The sequence below is a fragment of the Chinchilla lanigera genome, unplaced genomic scaffold (assembly GCF_000276665.1).
Source record: "Chinchilla lanigera isolate Chin_1 unplaced genomic scaffold, ChiLan1.0 scaffold00019, whole genome shotgun sequence".
NCBI classification, from domain to species: Eukaryota; Metazoa; Chordata; class Mammalia; order Rodentia; family Chinchillidae; genus Chinchilla; species Chinchilla lanigera.
This window is the reverse complement of record NW_004955420.1, coordinates 5,051,666-5,070,119: the sequence shown is the minus strand read 5'-3', so window position 1 is coordinate 5,070,119 and position 18,454 is coordinate 5,051,666. Positions and strand designations below refer to the sequence as shown.

Here is an 18,454-nt window from a genome sequence, read left to right as displayed (position 1 = left end):
TAAAATCTAAAGTGTACTAGCAAAGTGTAATCTAAAGTGTACTAGCAAATCTGAAGGGTCTTTGCCAGTAAAAATTGTAAAGTACAGTCACATTTTATTTGAAATTTAAGTTTTTTGTATATGTAATATAAGTGAGACTAAAGAGGAAAAGAAGTGCTCATGCAATTCTTAGGGTATTAGAAACAATCACAAGGTATGTGTGCAAAGATATGGCATTAACGAATCCTCAGAAGTGTGTCATCAATATTTTTAAAAGCACCAAGTTCATTTCCCTTAGCTAATTATCAATGTTGCATCAAATATTGTATCTGTGATGCCATCTGTTCCCGACTTTCTCAGGGTTAACTGTTTATTTCAGATCATCGTCGTTTTTCTTTCTGCTACCAGAGTTAAAAGGCATTTCTACATTGACCAAATCCTCAAAAATTGGAAGTTAAGGAAAAACAAGGTCATCATTAGAACAGGGATAATGCTTCAATACTTCGTGCATAAAAGCAAACCAAAATCATAAAAGTTAAGACACAAAAACCAAGGGAATCAAAATTCCACAACAGCATTATCGCCTCCTTCTCTACCTGGTAAATTTCTCCTTACAAAGAGCTATTGAGTTAACTGAATAAATGTAATTAGCAGTGCCTCAACTTTTCCTACTAAAACCATTCGTGTGTCTAGTGATCTCCAAGGTAGTGAGGACTTCGGGTGGAGCTTAGTTTTGGTAGGAGGCATGTAGGGAAGTGGAGACAAAAAGAACAATTCAAAATTAATTCATTTAAATCCACATGATTTTCCTTTCACTCATTCCCTTTCTCTCTGCGCAGACATTTAAGAAAATTCAAAGGCTTTCAGGGTAGTTCTAAGACTGCAACACTGTAGAGTTTTTAATCTGTGACCAAAACTTATGAAAAAGCAAGACAGCTTGCAGCCTACTTAAAGACTTTATATACTAAGAATGCTACGGAGAGGGAGACATAACCCTTAATTTGTAAAAAGAAGTTTGAATAATTTTCTAACAAAAGTATATACCATGTAAGACCACTAACATAATTTATGAAGCTAGAATTATAATTTATAAAGCTTCAGAAAATGAATTTTAAAACCTAAAATCTAAATGTATTGGGCTAGCCAGACATGGTGGGTCATGCCTGCAATACTAGGGCTAGAGGGACTGAGGCAAGAGGATCGCCTCAAGGCCATCCTGGGGTATGCAGTGAACTTAAGGCCAGCCTAAACTACATAGCTAGACCCTCTTTCACAACAAAGCAACAATAAAAAAATAAATTTATTGAGTTAATTTAAATAAAGTAAACATGTATCTATCCACTAAAATGTCTATTTCACTCATGTTAAAAGATTTTTAAAATCTAAATTATGTAGGAATTACGTAATTCTAACTGGAAAACAAACTTTTTTTTGTTGTATTTTAAACTCTAATATGCACATGAGAGTCCTGGAAAGCTTATTAAAATGCGGAATCCAATAGAAAACGGCAGAGACAGACCCTAAGCTCCAGCCTTTTTTGCTAACGCACATGGATGCAGTTGCTGCTGGTATACAGACCACACTTGGAGAAATAAAATTTATTTGATTATTTTATAAAGGAGAATGCTGAGATTAGCTGAGGATACTTAAAATATACAAGTGTTTTCATGGTTTAACTAATATTTTAAATTAAGAACATCTGCTTTTAGAATAGAAAAAATATATCTAGCCAAGTTTAAAAAGATCACAAATTTTTCTGTCACTATGTCTGTTTTTATTTATGGTTTTAATTATAGCAGAAAGCAATTTTTCTTCACAACTTAAAGAAAAACAACTTAACATTGTTTCTTTTCATTTAAATCTATGCAGTGATATGGCATTAGGATGCAAAGAATATAAAATGATCAAAAATTTTCATAAGTCATCTATTTTTTTCTCTATAAAATAAAACTAAGGATGAATTATCTAAAATTGTTAAGTACTTAAATGCCTTTGCATTTATTTATAAAGATGTATATAGAAGGAAATGGATCCCGAAGAAGAATTAGGAAAAAATTTATTAGAGAAGTATATTACCAACTTTCCTTAAAAGTATTTTTGATATAAAATTTTCTCCAACTTTTCAATCGCTGCAGAGTAAGCTGAACTCAGCCAGATAAACACTTGCTCTCGTATGTTCCTTCAGGAATCTTCTATTTGTCTGGAGATACATGTCTAGCATAAGCAGTAAGCAATTGCCTGGCATTTATTTCACGAACCATTTATGAAGATACTGTTAGTGTTAGGTCTCCTGCTAAACCCGCAGCTATACACAGCATGTTTATGCAGCAGAATATGTTTACATGTATCAGGAAGAGGACAGGCTAGTTTGTTTTTCTCAAATTGACAGTGTTTTTCCATTTCACAAGAAGACTCCTAAGCAAATGATTATAACTTTTCAGTGGTTACAATTTATAGTTCAATTAACATCTCTTTTCACTGAGATGAAACAACCAGATTAATCTTATTTCCTTATTACTTCCTAGTAGGGTACAACAGGACTTTTTTTCCAAACACAATTTACTATAAATGCATAATGTAGATAAGTTAATCACAAGCTAAGAACTTTAAAAAGCCTTTTCTCCCTTCACAGTAAGTAAAAAGGGTAAACCTGCCTTTGTCTTGTTCTCTTTAAAAGGTTCTTTTTTTTTTGAAATTAGAAAACATGTTTAAATCAAGGATACAAATGGAGGAAACAGATGGTGTAAAAACTATCAGGATAAAATTGAAGTACTAGAAAGAAATAGCAAGTTGGAAAATGAGTGAAAGGACAAAAACAGACTTTTCATCTTCTAATTTCCAAAGCTCATATACCTACTAGAAAATGAGTGGATTAATGTGGGTGCTGTTTCCCAGGATCTTTTCTGAACCAAAGTAATTTTTGAAAGTATTTTTAAAATGCAAAAGACTAAAAAAGAGAACAGCTTTCTTATTTATTCTATCAAGGAAGAATAAAGAAAAATCTCTAACCCTATAATTTCCCAATATACATCTGTATGGCTATTTGTCTCTAAAATTTTAGGACAGTGCTTATCCAGTCAGTGATTAATTCTCATATGCATATGTTTTTCCCTTTTGAGTGCAGTCTGTGGTGCACATCCTTATTTATACCACATACACTCATAATATGCAGAGCATCTCACTCAGAGATTGTTGTAAAATTCAGAACCATTTTTTACCATGTTGGCCCTCCTGACATTATCACTCTAGATCATTCTTCCCTCTCCAAATTTCAGGAAGCAATAAAATACTATGTAATATCATCTGCCATAAAAAAGCCCAGATGGTTTGAACTAGGAATTAAAGTATGCGGTTTTTAAGAGACATAATATATGATTTTATGTCTAGAATATATTCAAGCTACAGATTTACTATGTGTTTTAACCCAAAAGAGTTTTTTTTATAAAACCCTCTTATGCTTTTAATTAAAGGTATATTTTCAATCAAGAGCATCAGCACTTTACATATGAATCCAAAATGAAAACTGACATTAAAATCTACATTAAGGTGGTTTACATTTCAGACAGAATTATGAACAGTAAATGGTAGGATGAGCTTTCTTTTCCTAGAGATGCTGTTAGAATACTTTAGTAATTTTATGGAGGACATTAGCAATGATAAGTATAAATCTCCTCTGTCAACCTAGATTAAATATCCATGCACCCTGGGGTTCCATATAAAATGAGGAGTATTAGAGCTTTAGAGTTCCTTCTGCGTATGACTCATCACTGTCAGGAACCCTACATTCAGGGAGTATGACACATTGACATCTGTCAGCAACATAAACTCTAATTGCAAAAGCTGATTTGTACATACTTGATGAGTTGAACTCTTCTTAGGCAAATAGTACATAGCATGAATTTCTGCAAGAAGAATAATATATAAACCTTATCTGATCTATTGCATTAAATTCACAAAATAAAAACAAAGATAAACAAGAATCTCACCACTAGAGAAGTTTCATTGTACAATGATAGTCTCATAGATAACTAAATATTTCTCTGGATACATAGATGGAATACTATCAGTTAGAATAAAGAAAAATCATACATTTTACAGTCCAGGTTCTAGTCTTCTGCTTTAAGTTCTGCCACTTACTAAAAGATATAACTGTACAGTTATTTATCACTGAGGACCCCAGGTTATCAATTTCTACAGTGAACATAATGTTACCTTAAAGACAAGATTGTTCAAAGGCCTAAACTGAGATAATGTCACATAAGTACACCACCTATTATAGTGTAATATCAGCTCATCAGACAATAAATTATTAAAAACATAGAAAAGAACCTTTCAAAAGAAATACTATTATTGCAAAAAGGGGAAAAATGCAAGTTCATCCAAAAAGTAGAACACGTGGATAATTTTCTACTCTTTTGTTTTGTTTTGTTTTTGTTTTTGGAGACAGATTCTTTCTGTATAGTTAAGCCTGGAGCTACATAAGCCAGGCTGGCCTCTAACACACAGCATTCCTCCTGCTTCAGCTTCTTGAATGCCACTACACCTCCCTTGTCCTTTCAAGATTACTTTGGTCAGGGTGTGGCTAATCACACTGGCAGAGATATTCTTGTCTCTTTGAACTTTAACTGTGTAAGATGGTTAGACTTAGGTACTCAGTCAACTAATAGGAAGCCAGCTTAGAATTAAAACATGATGTCACAGTACCTGATCTGAAGGTTGAACAGAATTTGAGGAAGAAAGTGAATACAGGGAAAAAGATCCAAATAGAGGACAACAAAATAAATAAAAACATGAGATAAATGCTACACTTAGAAGTCAAAATCTATGATAGTTGAGTAGTAAAGTGGTGCAAAAAGAATTAAACAGATGTCAGATTTTTAAGGGACTTGTAGGTGATGGTACTTGATCTTTATCTCGGTGGTAATCAAAATATCTTTGGAGGATTTTAAACATGCTTGATATATCAAGCATATGCTTTAAAAGATCACTGTGGTTAATAAAAGAGAAGATTCCCTGAAGAAACAGCAATCTGAACATTTGGTCATTGCACTAGGTCAACATTTAGGGTCCAGTTCTTCACTCTGAAAATTGTTCTTTTAATTCCATAGCCTTACCATGAACTTACCATATTTTGAAAGAAATAATTAAGAACTTAACTAAACCATATATAGTTAATTATCTGTCTCTGAGATCTTAGACAACATATGGGCATTTGATACTGCAGAGCTAAAATTTTATCAAGGTCAAACAAAATTTTCAGTGGGTGGTGCTATTGAAATATAACAGCTAACATGTTCGTATTATATATTAAATACATTGGCTTCAGTAGTTCTATGTAGAAGTCATATTTTGCACAGTGATTAAGGTTTTTCTAAGAGTTGTCCTAGGGTTGTAAATAAAATCTTTTGAAACTAAATCTGTCCACTAGCAGTTAGTTCCCCTTAAAGTCTCTAGAATTACAAATGAAGTGAGGTGAAATGGTACATAGATTAACCAAAGTGATTTGACTGCATTTTTATGTTGGACAAGGAACAAACTGAATACCAACAAAAACTCAATTTTCTTATGCCTCTAAGTATACATATCTTTATTTATAGAAGTTATATTTTCATCTATTACAAATGTAAAGTAGCATGTGAAAATCTTTCACATCTGCTTTATCATTTTACATGAGTTATGTAAACTGCTCTCTTGCAAAAAGCTACTAACACCCATGGAGCTAAAGGACACATTTGCAAGAGATCCTTCAAAGCTTTGGTATAGGAAGAATTAGTTATAAAATTATATCACAGTGAGAATTGGGGACCTTGTTGGTTGAGTAAGATCATCATGCACTGGTTATTTCTTTGCAAATGATATATAATAAGTACCTCATCATCAACCTTATTTTTATATATTTCTCCTTATGTTTATCTACCTTAAAGAAATTTACCTAAAGAATATTAATACTTACTAGTGTATGATTTTTATAAAAAATAAAGTAGTTGTTTCATGTGGATGCATTTATGCAGAAATTCATTACTTATGACTAAATTAATAATAATAATATTCAGGTAATTAATATGCAACTATCACGCTAACTTCTGGTGGTTATTAAGGTTATAGTCACAGATTCCATAAAATTAGTGGCTTTTAGAGTTTTTACTTTATTACTATTAAATGCTGGAATTAATTCTTATAATTACTATTGTCAATAATAACAGAGGACTAAACATTTTGCTGAAAACTAGGCATACTATTTAAAATTTCTATGTGTTACCTTATTTGATCTTCATAATTTAGGATTAGAAAATGCTACAATTTTATACTGGTTAAATTTTGAGCTTTAATGAATAAGCATAAAGACACCATATGGGTTAGAGGTATGTATAAAACAAGTGTCCTTAAGACACTTGACTTCCATCTGGTTAAAATTTGTCAAAATACACTCATTTTATTAGCAGGATACATGTTACCAACATCTGTGAGGAAATGCTTCTAAAACAAACAAATTCCTGATATTTCTATTGTAATGTTGCCCCATAATTTGTAACTGAAAAACCTCCACAATTATATGAAGTGAAAAGAAAGAATGAAAGAAAGAAAGAAAGAAAGAAAGAAAGAAAGAAAAAGAAAGAGGGAGGGAGGGAAGGAGGAAGGAAGGGAGGGAGGAAGGGAGGGAGGGAGGAAAGATGGAAGGAAGGAAGGAAGGAAGGAAGGAAGGAAGGAAGGAAGGAAGGAAGGAAGGAAGGAAGGAAGGAGGCAGGAGTGAAGTCCCAGCCTGGTGTACAATGGAAAGACCATGTGTGATTTTTAGTTTCCTGGAAGTATATAAGAAATTTCTAGAGACATATACTGAGGAAAGGGAGAAAGCAAATGAATAGATTGAGACAAAAATATAGGTGAAAGACAAAAATACCAAAAAGGAAATAAACCGCCAAAGAAAGGAAAAAAAATAAATAAATTCAAACAAAATTCCTCTGGTGTTCACCAAGAGCACAAAACTGCTGAGTAACTTCAAGTCTGCAGTAGAGTTTGTGCAGGATTTGAGGCTGATCTTGGCCTGCAAGTGTGGGGCTGGAGCCAATCTTCAGTCAGCATTTTCCATATGTCCCACAGCAGCCTCCCAGTCCTTACCCTGTTTCTTTCAGCATCTCTCTCCCTGTTGTTGCACTGCTTTCAGACCACCATGCACTAAACTAAAGTCAAAATAGATCGAAGATTGATATATTAAAACAGAAACACTAAATTTACTGGAAGAGAAAGTAGGCTGTAATCTTGAAAACATAGCTGCAGGCAGAGTACATGAGAAAAACCCAGACTGCTAGGGACATACTTCAAAGAATTAACAACTGGGATCTCATTTAAAAGCTTTTGCACATCAAAAGAAATCACAGAGTGTAAGACAACCCACAGAACGGGAAAAATTTCAGTTAACTGTCTCTCAGAAAAAAGGATTTTTATCTAGAACATATAAAGAACTAAAAAGATCAGACCCCCCAAATGCAAAGACACAATCCAAAGGTGGGCATCTGAGATGAATCCACACTTCTCAAATGAAGAAATACACAAGGCAAATAAATATGTGTAAAAATGTTCAACATCATTGGTCACTCAAGAGATGCAAATTAAAACAACACTGACATTCCATCTCATCCCAGAGAAAATGGTTGTCATCGAAAAATCAACCAATAACACATGCTGGCAGGGCTGTGGGGAAAATGAAGTCCTTCTCCACTGTCGGTGGGAGGACAGACGGGTGCAACCACTGTGGAAATCAGTATGGAGACTGCACAAAAATCTAGGATTAGAGTTTGCATTTGACCCAGATATTCCCCTTCTGGGTATCTTCTCAGAAGAGTTAAAAACACAGCAGCAATATATGTGCACCCATGTTTATAGCAGCACAATTTGTAATAGCTCATTATTGGAAACAACCCAAATGCCCATGAACTGAGGAATGGATAAAAGATGTAGTATTTTATACAATGTAGTAGTACTTAGTCATAAAGAAGGATAAACTTGAAATTTTATAGCTAAATGACTGCACCTTGAGATCATATTCATAAGTGAAATAAAATAGACTCACATGTATAAACATCATACTGTCTCCATGATGTGGGAAATTAAAAAGTAAGATCTAAAATGTACAATAGATATTGTGTAATGGGACGACATTGGTCAAAAGGAAAAACAATGTAGGGTGGGGGAAAGGGGAAAGGATGGAAGGGAAAAAGGGAAAAATGCACATTAATGAGAATATTAATGATTCTTAGCTCATTGAAAAGGGAGGTTTGTGCTAATGTCAGTTAGAGAAATTTTAATGCCCATATCCTGTACTCTGACTAACTACTTTAAAGATAACAATATACAATGTATTAACTATTGTTATTCTGTTTTACCTTTTTCTATAAAATAAAAAAGAAATATCTTATTCACTTTCTGAGAATCTTGAGATCTTCCTGAAAACATCTGGATCAAGAAGTGATGTGTATGTGTATCAGTACCCCGTGATGAATATATTCTATGTATTTCAAATATATAGTAACCAAAATTTTAAATAAACCTACATCTCTCATATGAATTTATATTATTTATGTATATGAACATTCTCAAAATCTCTCTTAATAGATGTTCCACAAGCTGGTTACACAGAATGAAACTGAAATGAGACCTTTCATGTCCATGTTCTATTTCTAGTGTATTGAACCCTGGTTACTGCTAAAAGTAGAAAGACTTATATACTGTCAGCATACCTTCTCTATCACTGTATCAAAATGTAGGGTGCCATTAGTCTGTAAAGATTACATGAGCATAGAATAACACTTTAGTTTATAAGGTGAAATAAATAACCAGGAGAAACAGTTTTTTCATGTCGTAGTTCCCATAATTTCATCATGATTTATTTCATAGTACCTATCACCCTGCAATTCTTCTCCTATTAATAATGATTCTTTATGAAATATCTTCAAAATCACAAGAAACAATTATGTCCAATGGAATGAAAATAAAAGTCTAAGTGTATGAAAATTAAACATCAGATTCATCTTTTCTTGTTGAGAAAAATGAATTATCTTGAAGAGTTAGTACACTTTAAATTCAGTAAACACTTGGAGAATAGTATTAAATTAATTTTAGATATGAAGAAATTTACTTATAAGTGATTATTTCAAGGTCATTGGATGAGCACAATTAAGATCCAAAATATTTTATTACAGAGTTTGCGCCACTGGACAATAAATTCCCTTGCCCCAGTGGCTGATTCTGTGACGCTAACAATTCCAAATGAAAGAAGAAAACTGTGGCATATTAAAACAAAATGAAGGAGGTCACAGAGTTCACTATTATACTGACATTTGATTACCTATACTAAGACTAGCAGAATGGCATTAAAAATTTGATATTAAAATTACTGCCTATGGGATGTATATTTAATTTATCTCAGGAAGTCCTTTATATTAATGACATGCTGCTTGCTATTTGCATATTGAGTAAAACATTTCTATTTATATTTAACTTCACTAATTCACAGCCACTGTATTTAAAATAGGCAAGGAATTCAAAGTAATGTCTAAATTGATTTCTCACAAAACTAGGATTGGAAGTCCTATTAAACCCAGCTATTCCCCTTCTGGGTATTTTCACAGAAGAATTAGAGACATCATACCACAGCAATATATGTGCACCCATGTTTATAACAGCACAGTTTGTTATAGCTAAATCTTGGAAATAACCCACATGACCATCCACTGAGGAATGGATAAAAAAGATGTGGTATTTTTATACAATGGAGTATTACTCAGCCATTAAAAAAGATAACCTTGAGGCTTTTGTAGGTAAATGGATGCATACTCATAAGTGAAATAAATCGGACCCAGATGGGTAAACATCGCACTGTCTCCTTGTTGTAGGAGCCTGAAAGACTAGGTAAAACTCAAAACATACAATAGATGATAGGAAAGGGAAAGAAATTGCTCAAAGGAAGAAATGACTGGGATGAGGGAAAGAAGAAAAAAGGAAGAAACAATGCAAAATATAAATATATATATGAAAAGCTGCGATAACTGTATTGCTGATGTCTGATGGTGTACTGAAATGAACAGTTAATGATTACAATTGTTTATGTTCTCATCGACTTTGCATGCTTGTGTCTGGTATTCTGAGCATCTGATTTGAGGGTAACAATATGCAATGGAATTACAGTGGTGAACTCCTACCATCTTGTCTAGTGAAACTCTGTATTATCTCTCCTGTTTTATCGAAGAATTATTTTCTTATTCCCTATAATGGTTTGAGCAATCTTTCATTCTTACATCGGATAATCTGAGCAATGTAGCTGAGGATAGCGATATGAAATGTAACAACCCTGTTGATTAGTATTATTTTGTCTTGAGACTCTGTACCACTTCGAATGATCTTGCTTTGATTTGTTTATGTTCGTGATACTGGTATGCTGTTCCTATTCTATTTCTTTGTTTGTTTCTCATTTACTACTCTCTTTAGAAAAAAAAAAAACAACTAATGTCCATTAGTTAGGGGATGCAACTATTTTGATTTGTTGAAATATTTTGAAAAATAATAATCATGGATAGTTAATTTGAAGAAACCAAACTGTATAAAGAAAATATAATTAAAACCATCTATATATTCATCACAGATGTAGATTCAAAATGAAATTTGATGAAAATATGAACTCTTTAACATATACAATCTATTGAATAATTTTACATTAGGGTTTAAGAGGATAATAAATGCTATTTTCTGATTTTCTTAAGTAACTACTGATCTAGGCAGAGTTCTTAACCTCTTTTCAGATTATCTTAAAATTACAACTTTACTGTGGGTAGATTTTACTGAAGTCGTTCTTAACTCAATGAAATATAAACAATTCTAATCGGGTGGTAACCAAAAAATTTTATAAACCCTGGCATTGGTTTGTAATGAACTATTTCATTATAATAAAGCACTTAAAATGGAATACTTATGAAATGATAAATTCTGTTACTTAGAAATGTACTACTAAATTTATACCTGGAAAATAAGGAAGGTAAGCTTTTATGTGTATAAACGTAAATGTGAATATTAAAATTGTTAAGGCAAGTAGATAAATGCACAAATAACCAGCACTTTGTGAAACATTTACATTGCACCTAAGTAAGCATTAATATTTATATTTATTCATGAACCAATGATAAATTGTAAATGATGTTGCTCTTGTGAAGCTTAATTTCTTGCAATGAAAATGAGCAATTTATTAACATCATAATGGGTATCTAATATTAAATTACATAAAGCATGATTTTAAATAGACTAAATAATTAGTAGAGTAATAAAAATACATATGGTAGAGATGAAATATAAAATGGCATTCCTTTTCTCATCCTTGCCTGTATTTTTACCTACATACTATTATTATTGCTATACTTCCATATTTATATTTATTTTTCCCATATTCTACTTTTAATCATTGATTTTATTCTCCTACTAACAAAAGATATATTAAAAGTAAAGTAGCAGTGCCTTACCTTAATCAGATAAATATTCCAAATAGAATTGATTGAATAATCTAAAGCATCAGAACTCTAGAGTTACAGATGGAATTATCTCACTTGATACAAGCAATGGGATGCATATAATATGATTTTCAAATCTTCCCGGCTACATTTTTACATTAAAAATGATTTAAACTCTACCATGGAATAGAGAGGGCAGAACCAAGGGTTACATATTATAGCAGACATGAAAGTTTCAACCCTCAATATTTATCTGATGTCAAGTTCAGCAGAATCAATACATCATACGTTTATGTGATCAAGTAAATTGCTAGAAACAAATTTCACATTAAGATGATAAACACGGCCATTAACAGAAATCAGGATCTATAGAAATCAGATCTGCTGAGCTAATTAATCTCAGCTCTGTCACGAAGCTTCTGCAAGACAAGACTGATGTCTTAGAGCGTAAATGGCATGTTTCACACAATTTGGCCTTCCACCTCCTATGCAGCTAATATGAAATTGACAGGGCTGCAGACAGTAGCAGAACAGTTCTTGCATCATGTTTTATAGAGGATATTCTGGAAATCAGCAGAGGAGGGCATTGTTTGGCTACTCATCTTCCAGTCAGATTCACTAAATTCATGCATCTGATTTTAACCATAAAATGAAATATATTCAGTTTTATTACCATAAGATACAACTTGTTGTAAGCAGAGGATCAACCAAACAGCAAGTGTGGGCCTCAATGAAATAGTCTCTGAACATGCTAAGACTGCATCACCGAGGCACAGCAGTACATTTTCTGCAACTCCAGCAGAGTCCTAAAGAGATCTTATTTTCCAGGGTAGCACTCAATGGTGAACTTCACAAACAAAAATATTTCATCCACCTATACAAACCCATTTGTACAGTGAAGATTAATACATTATATAATTTGATTTAAAATGTAATGTGGAACAAGGAAGGGAAGAAGAGTTGAAGTCAGGGTGGAGGAATGGGGGAAAAAGAACCAAGCTATATCACGTGCAGGTACAAACTTCCTGTGATGAATGTGATCATTATGGATACCTAAAGTGTACCAGTAAACTTGATTCATTAGAAAATATAGTGTGACAAATGCATTTTCTTAACAGAAAACATGAATATTTCCTTGGATTTTTTAAAATAAAAAACATGTTATACCGATGTATTCCTGGAATAGGCTTTTAAAAATTCACCATAAGGTTTGAGAATTTACCATAAGTTGAACAAAAACATCTACTATCTTATCTTTTCAGTAGAATGAACTGAATGACTCAGTGCCAAAGGTTCTGCTTCCAAAAAGGACCAATTCCTTATTCTCTTAATTAACGAATCTTCATTAGTGTATGGTAACATTCTGCACTACATTTAGTTTGAAATTTTGCTTACCAGGAGCTAAAGTGGTAAGAATATAAGTTTGGATCATTTCAATAAAGTATACACTAAATATGCCTCCATATCTAGCAATAAACTGTCAAAGGAGAGGAGGGGAGGGAAAGAGAAGGAGAGAGGAGAGGACAGGAAGGGAGAAGAGAGGACAGGAGTGGAGGAAAGAAGAGGGGAGGAAAAGGGAGGGGACTGGAGGGGACAGGAGGGGAAGGGAAGAATCCTAAAACATAGAAGACTTTAAGTATTCTAGAAGTTCTAGAAGTAGAAGAGAGCAAAAAATCTTTGAAAAACAACTAACTAAAAAATTTTCCCTCTCTGTGGATTGTCGTTTTCACTCTGTTGGTAATTTCTTTTGCTGTACAAAAGTTTTTTAATAGGATGAGATCCCAGTTGTTGATTCTTTGTATCATTTTCCATGGGATCAGGTTTTATGCATGAAATCCTTGCCTACAGCTGTGTCTTCAAGAGTTCTGTCTACTCTCTTTCAGCAGATTTTGTTTCTGTCTTACTGTTTAGATCTTTAATCCATTTCAGTTCTAGTTTAGTGCACGGTGATAGACATAGGTCTAGTTTTAGTCTTTGGCATATGGAAAGCCAATTTTTCCAGCAGCATATTTGAAGGCTATCTTTCTCCTAGTGAAAATGTTTGGCTCCTTTATCAAAGATGAGGTGGGTGTGTGTGGTTGGAGTTGTTTCTGCATCTTCTAATCTATTCCATTGATCCTTGTGACTGTTTTTGGTTTTTTTTTTTTTTTCTTCCACAACTATGCTGTTGTTATCACAGAAGCTTTGGAGTACAATTTCAAATCAGGGATTGGCATGTCCCCTGCCTTACTTTCATTGTCAAACATTGTTTTTGCTATTCTAGGTCTCTTTTCATTCCAAATGAATTTTAGGAATGTTTTCTCTAATTCTGTGAGGTATGCCAATGATACTGTGATTGAGTTTTTATTAAATCTGTATAAAAATTTTGGAAGTATAGCCATTTTTCACTATGCTGGTTGTTTCTATCCATGGACAAGGGGTTTCTTTCCATTTTCTGATATCCTCTTTGATCTCTTTTTTCAGAGTGTTTTAATTTCAATGTATTACTGCCTTTGTTAGATAGATTCTTAAGTATTTAATATTTTTGATGATATTGTGAAGGGCATGGTTTTCCTAATTTCTCTCTCAGTGAGTTTGTTGTTTGTGTACAGGAATGCTATTGATTTTTGAGTGTTAATTTGGCAACCAGCTATACTACTCAATTTGGTTATTAAATCTAGAAGTCTTTTGGTGGAGTTTGGGGTCATCTATGTAGAGTATCATGTCTTCTGCAAATGATGGCAATATAACTTCTTCTTTTCCTATTTTTATTCCTTTTATTTATTTTTGTTTATATCTAGAACACATAAAGAATTGAAAGAATCACACCCCTCAAATTTAAAGACCTAATAAAATGGACATCTGAGATGAATAAACACTTCTCAGGTGGAGAAATACAAATGGCAAATATATATAAAAATTGTTCAACACCACTTCTTAGTAGAGAGATGCAAATTAGAACAATGCTAAGAGTCCATATCACTCCAGAAAGAATGACTGCCATCAAGAAATCAACCAATAACAAATGCTGTTGGGGTTGGCGGGATATAGGAGACTCTCTCCATTGTTGGTGGGAATGTAGACTGGTGCAACCATTGTGGAAATCAGTGTGGAGATCCTCAAAAGACTAGGATTAGAGGTCTCATTTAACCTAGTTATTTCTCCTTCTGGGTATCTTCCTGGAAGAATTGAAAATAGCACACCACAGTGATATATATGCACCCCTGTTTATAGCAGCATAGCTTTTAATAGCCAAACCTTGGAAACAGCCCAAGGGCCCATCAACGAATTAATGCATAAAGATGTGGTTTTTGTATACAAGGGAGTAGTACTCATCCATAAGGAAAGAAAAAAGAGACATTTCTAGGTAAATGGATGCAACTTGATACCATACTCCCAAGTGAAATAAATTGGACTGACAATTGTAAATATTGCTTTGTCTCCCTAGTGTGAGAAACTGAAAGAGTAAATAAGGCCCAAAGGTACAGCAAGTATTGTGAAATGAGATGAAATCATTCAAAAGGAAACAGGAATTAGGGAGGGGGATGAGGGAAAGGAAGGAAGAGAAAAGGAAAAAAATAAAGAATAAAATGGAAACAAAGCTTTGTAAATAGGGAGGGGAAGAGGGATTGAAGGGAGGAGAGGGGACTGGGAAAAATATGGGAATCAAAATATATCACATACAGGTTCAAAATCCCTATGATGATATGATAATTATGTATATCTAACGATGTACCAATAAACATAATTAAAGTTTGGAAAAAAATGTTTGAAAGACTATTTTTCCTTTATTTAATTTTATTTTATAAAATTAATTATGAATAATGTAAAAATAATTTGCTACCTGGTAGTCCATGTTTTATAACTTTAATGTAAATGTTGTAACAGGTCCTAATTTTATAATCCAAGAAAACTTTTCTATTGTTCAGATTTCATAACTCATGATTAAATAATTCAAAACATTTTCCTAGCCTGCTAATTATTTTATCCATTCCTCAACTTCATTTAACATTCCAAAACAGAGAAAACCAAATCAAACCTGATACTCTATGAACAATGCTTTGTAAAATTTATCATTCCAATTTTGGATCTTTCTAAGATGAACCCAGTGAAGTTATTTGTTGTATTCATTTAATAATATTGTCTTGGTATCTCATGCTTTTTTTCTGATGCTTTGGGACTAAACTACTTATATTCTCCTATAACTGAAATTAGGTGAAATTCTATGGAATCTGAAATTTCAAAGATATAAGAAATGCAATTATATAGACTGTGCATCTAAGAAAAACAATCATACCTATTTGATAAGAACTACTTGGTCCATACATATATTTGTTAGAAGTTATTTATGTTTAATTCTTCAAAGCTTGAATGAACAAATAATTTACCATTATAGAATATATTTTTAAAATCTGTTTGAATAAAGAGAAACAATACCACCTGTTAGTCCCAAGCATTTGTATAGTCCTATTTACTGTAATAAAATAATACTGTCATTTTTCAATTCATTAATTAGAAAATGTTCCTCTCTGAGGATTTTAACAGCCAACTAAATCAAGACAACAGAGTAGGATGCTCACAGAAGCCCAGCAAGCATGTTTCACTTTTCCATTAAACATTCTATATGCATCCATCAAGTCATTACGATATTCCGCATATCTATCACACTTTGCCAGGCTATCACACACCAGCATGCACCCGAAGACGATTCTTATGAAATATTCATAAACATTTTCAAGTTACAAATTTTTCTCATTTAAGATAAGATTTAATGGCAACACTTTCCCTTAGAAGTTAATGAGAACTTTTCTCTCATAATATATGAGCTTGGATATACAAGTGCCCTATGATTTCACCACACACTCTTTTGTTTAGAAGCCTGAGGCAACATTCTCCTGGTTGTATGTAATCTGATAAAAAGTCAATTTAGATGAAGAGTGATTTAACTGTAATGACCATAGCCAAACCAGCGGTTGATTTTTACCATACTTTGAAGGGAGAATATCAAGTGATATTTTTTACCTCTTTAGTCAAGTTGAATTCTGGATAGCTAAATTGGAAAGTCTAAATCTTCTGATTAGTATGCCTGATTGACTAAGAGCAAAAACTAACTGAAAGACCCTCCACATAAGTGAGAAATCTTGTCCAAATGGAGAACATGTCTTGTAACCACTCAATCAGTTTCCATGCAGGAGGGCATAAGATAAATTAGGGCTGTAGGAGTTACAGGCATTTTCATGCATCTGTTGAGAGACCTAGTTAAGCTTTTATTTTCCCAAATTATTTTACTGGAAAGTTTTTATTTTAAAGATTTCAGCAGAAACAAAAACATGGCATAATGAACACTCACATACTAATCACCTGAATTCACTGCTTCTTTTTTTCCTTTTTACATTTATTTCCTTTACTGTATGTACCATTCTCATTCTAACCATTTGTAAGTTGTCTAAAAGCTTCTTCCTTTTGTTGTAAAGAATCATGATTGAGGAAATAGTGGTTCAAATGTCTTGGAGAAGTTGTCTACACGATCATTTATTAAAGAAAGAAAAATTATGAAAAATCTAGAAAATTAAGAACCATAGGGTAAGGAGGAGTGCTAGATTTGGTATGATAGCCTTAGCTTTCCCATGAAATAAGTGCATGACACTGGTTAGATCACCCTTCAAACTCTGGAAATTCAGTTATACACTGTAGTGCTGTGGCCGTCACTATCCACACAGGCATGTATGTGAGCAGAAGGAGTGTACATGGGAGATAATATATCTGCAAAAGGCTAGTCTTACACAGATATCATTCAAGTAATTATGCTCTTAAAAAATCTTCATTTAAAGTATGAAATATGATTAATTATAATTATAAAACACAATAATAATAATAATAATGAACATGTATCCAGCATTTGCAGAAGGGTAATATGAAGACAACACTATTGTTATAATAGTGTTGCAAAGAAGAAATAAATTTTAAGAGGAGATAAAATCTTAACTACTGACTCACAATAATTAAGTGATAGGCTAGGACTCAAATCTCAGAAATTAAATTGATAAAGCTGGGACTGGAAGCTTTAGTACACATAGAATGAGGTAGAAATTTATCGTAAGTATAAATAAACTGATGTCTGTGTAAACTTGAAGGTCATTCTTGTAAGAAATATAAAGAATTCAAATATCTGTAGTTACCTCTTCTTGACCTCAGCCCCATCCACCAGATAATATTCTCATAACACGTCTTTCCTATATTAAAGACACTAAACTAATATTTACCCAATACAAATTATCTTTATTAAAAGGAAAATTTTAAACAAAGTAAAGAGTTATCTGAACATTGAAGGATTAAAAAATCCAGTTTCACTCATAACCCTCAATTCAGAGAAGTCCATACACTTCAGCACCACGAACAGCAGGCTGGAGAGGCTAAAACCAAAGCAAAGCATTTGTTTAATTGGCTGCAGACAGAAATTTGCTTTATTTGGGTGTGACCTGTGTTTTTTAAGAGGAGTCTATCTACCTGTTTGTAGTAAATAAGAACACACAGATTGTGAAGCCAGAAAAAAATAAGATAATCTACATATTTAGTAAGGAACACCAGGAATTTTTTAATAACTCAATGCAAACATTTTCATAAGTTTTTTGGCAAGTATCACATGAATCAAGAGGATTGTAGCCATTTCTACTTTGTTTCCAATGCAGAGTACTCTGCTCTTGTCTCTCAAATACTTTAATGCTGACAATATAAATCACTTTCGCTTAGTTTTGCTAAGAATGATACTCAGTAATGAATCCAAAATACTGCAAATGAGTGGGAAAACTTTAGAAGTTAAAATATTTTATTAATCTCTTCCAGAAACCACTGATTTAATTAGAATCATTTGATCTAATTAGAACCCTATAGTTATCTACATCGTTGTTTTCTTTCAAACTAATCCATGTCCCTCAAATCATGCTGAAAGCAATAAACTACAAATATGAAACCATCGAGACTAGGTGAGCACACATACGGACTGT

The 18,454-nt window shown here is 32.9% G+C and overlaps 1 protein-coding gene across 2 annotated transcripts in view; it reads right to left on the bottom strand.

The window, feature by feature from the left end:
- Naaladl2 (N-acetylated alpha-linked acidic dipeptidase-like 2) overlaps positions 1-18,454 on the bottom strand; it is a gene marked incomplete in the record, with an annotated part of 1,228,826 nt that overhangs the window by 484,037 nt on the left and 726,335 nt on the right.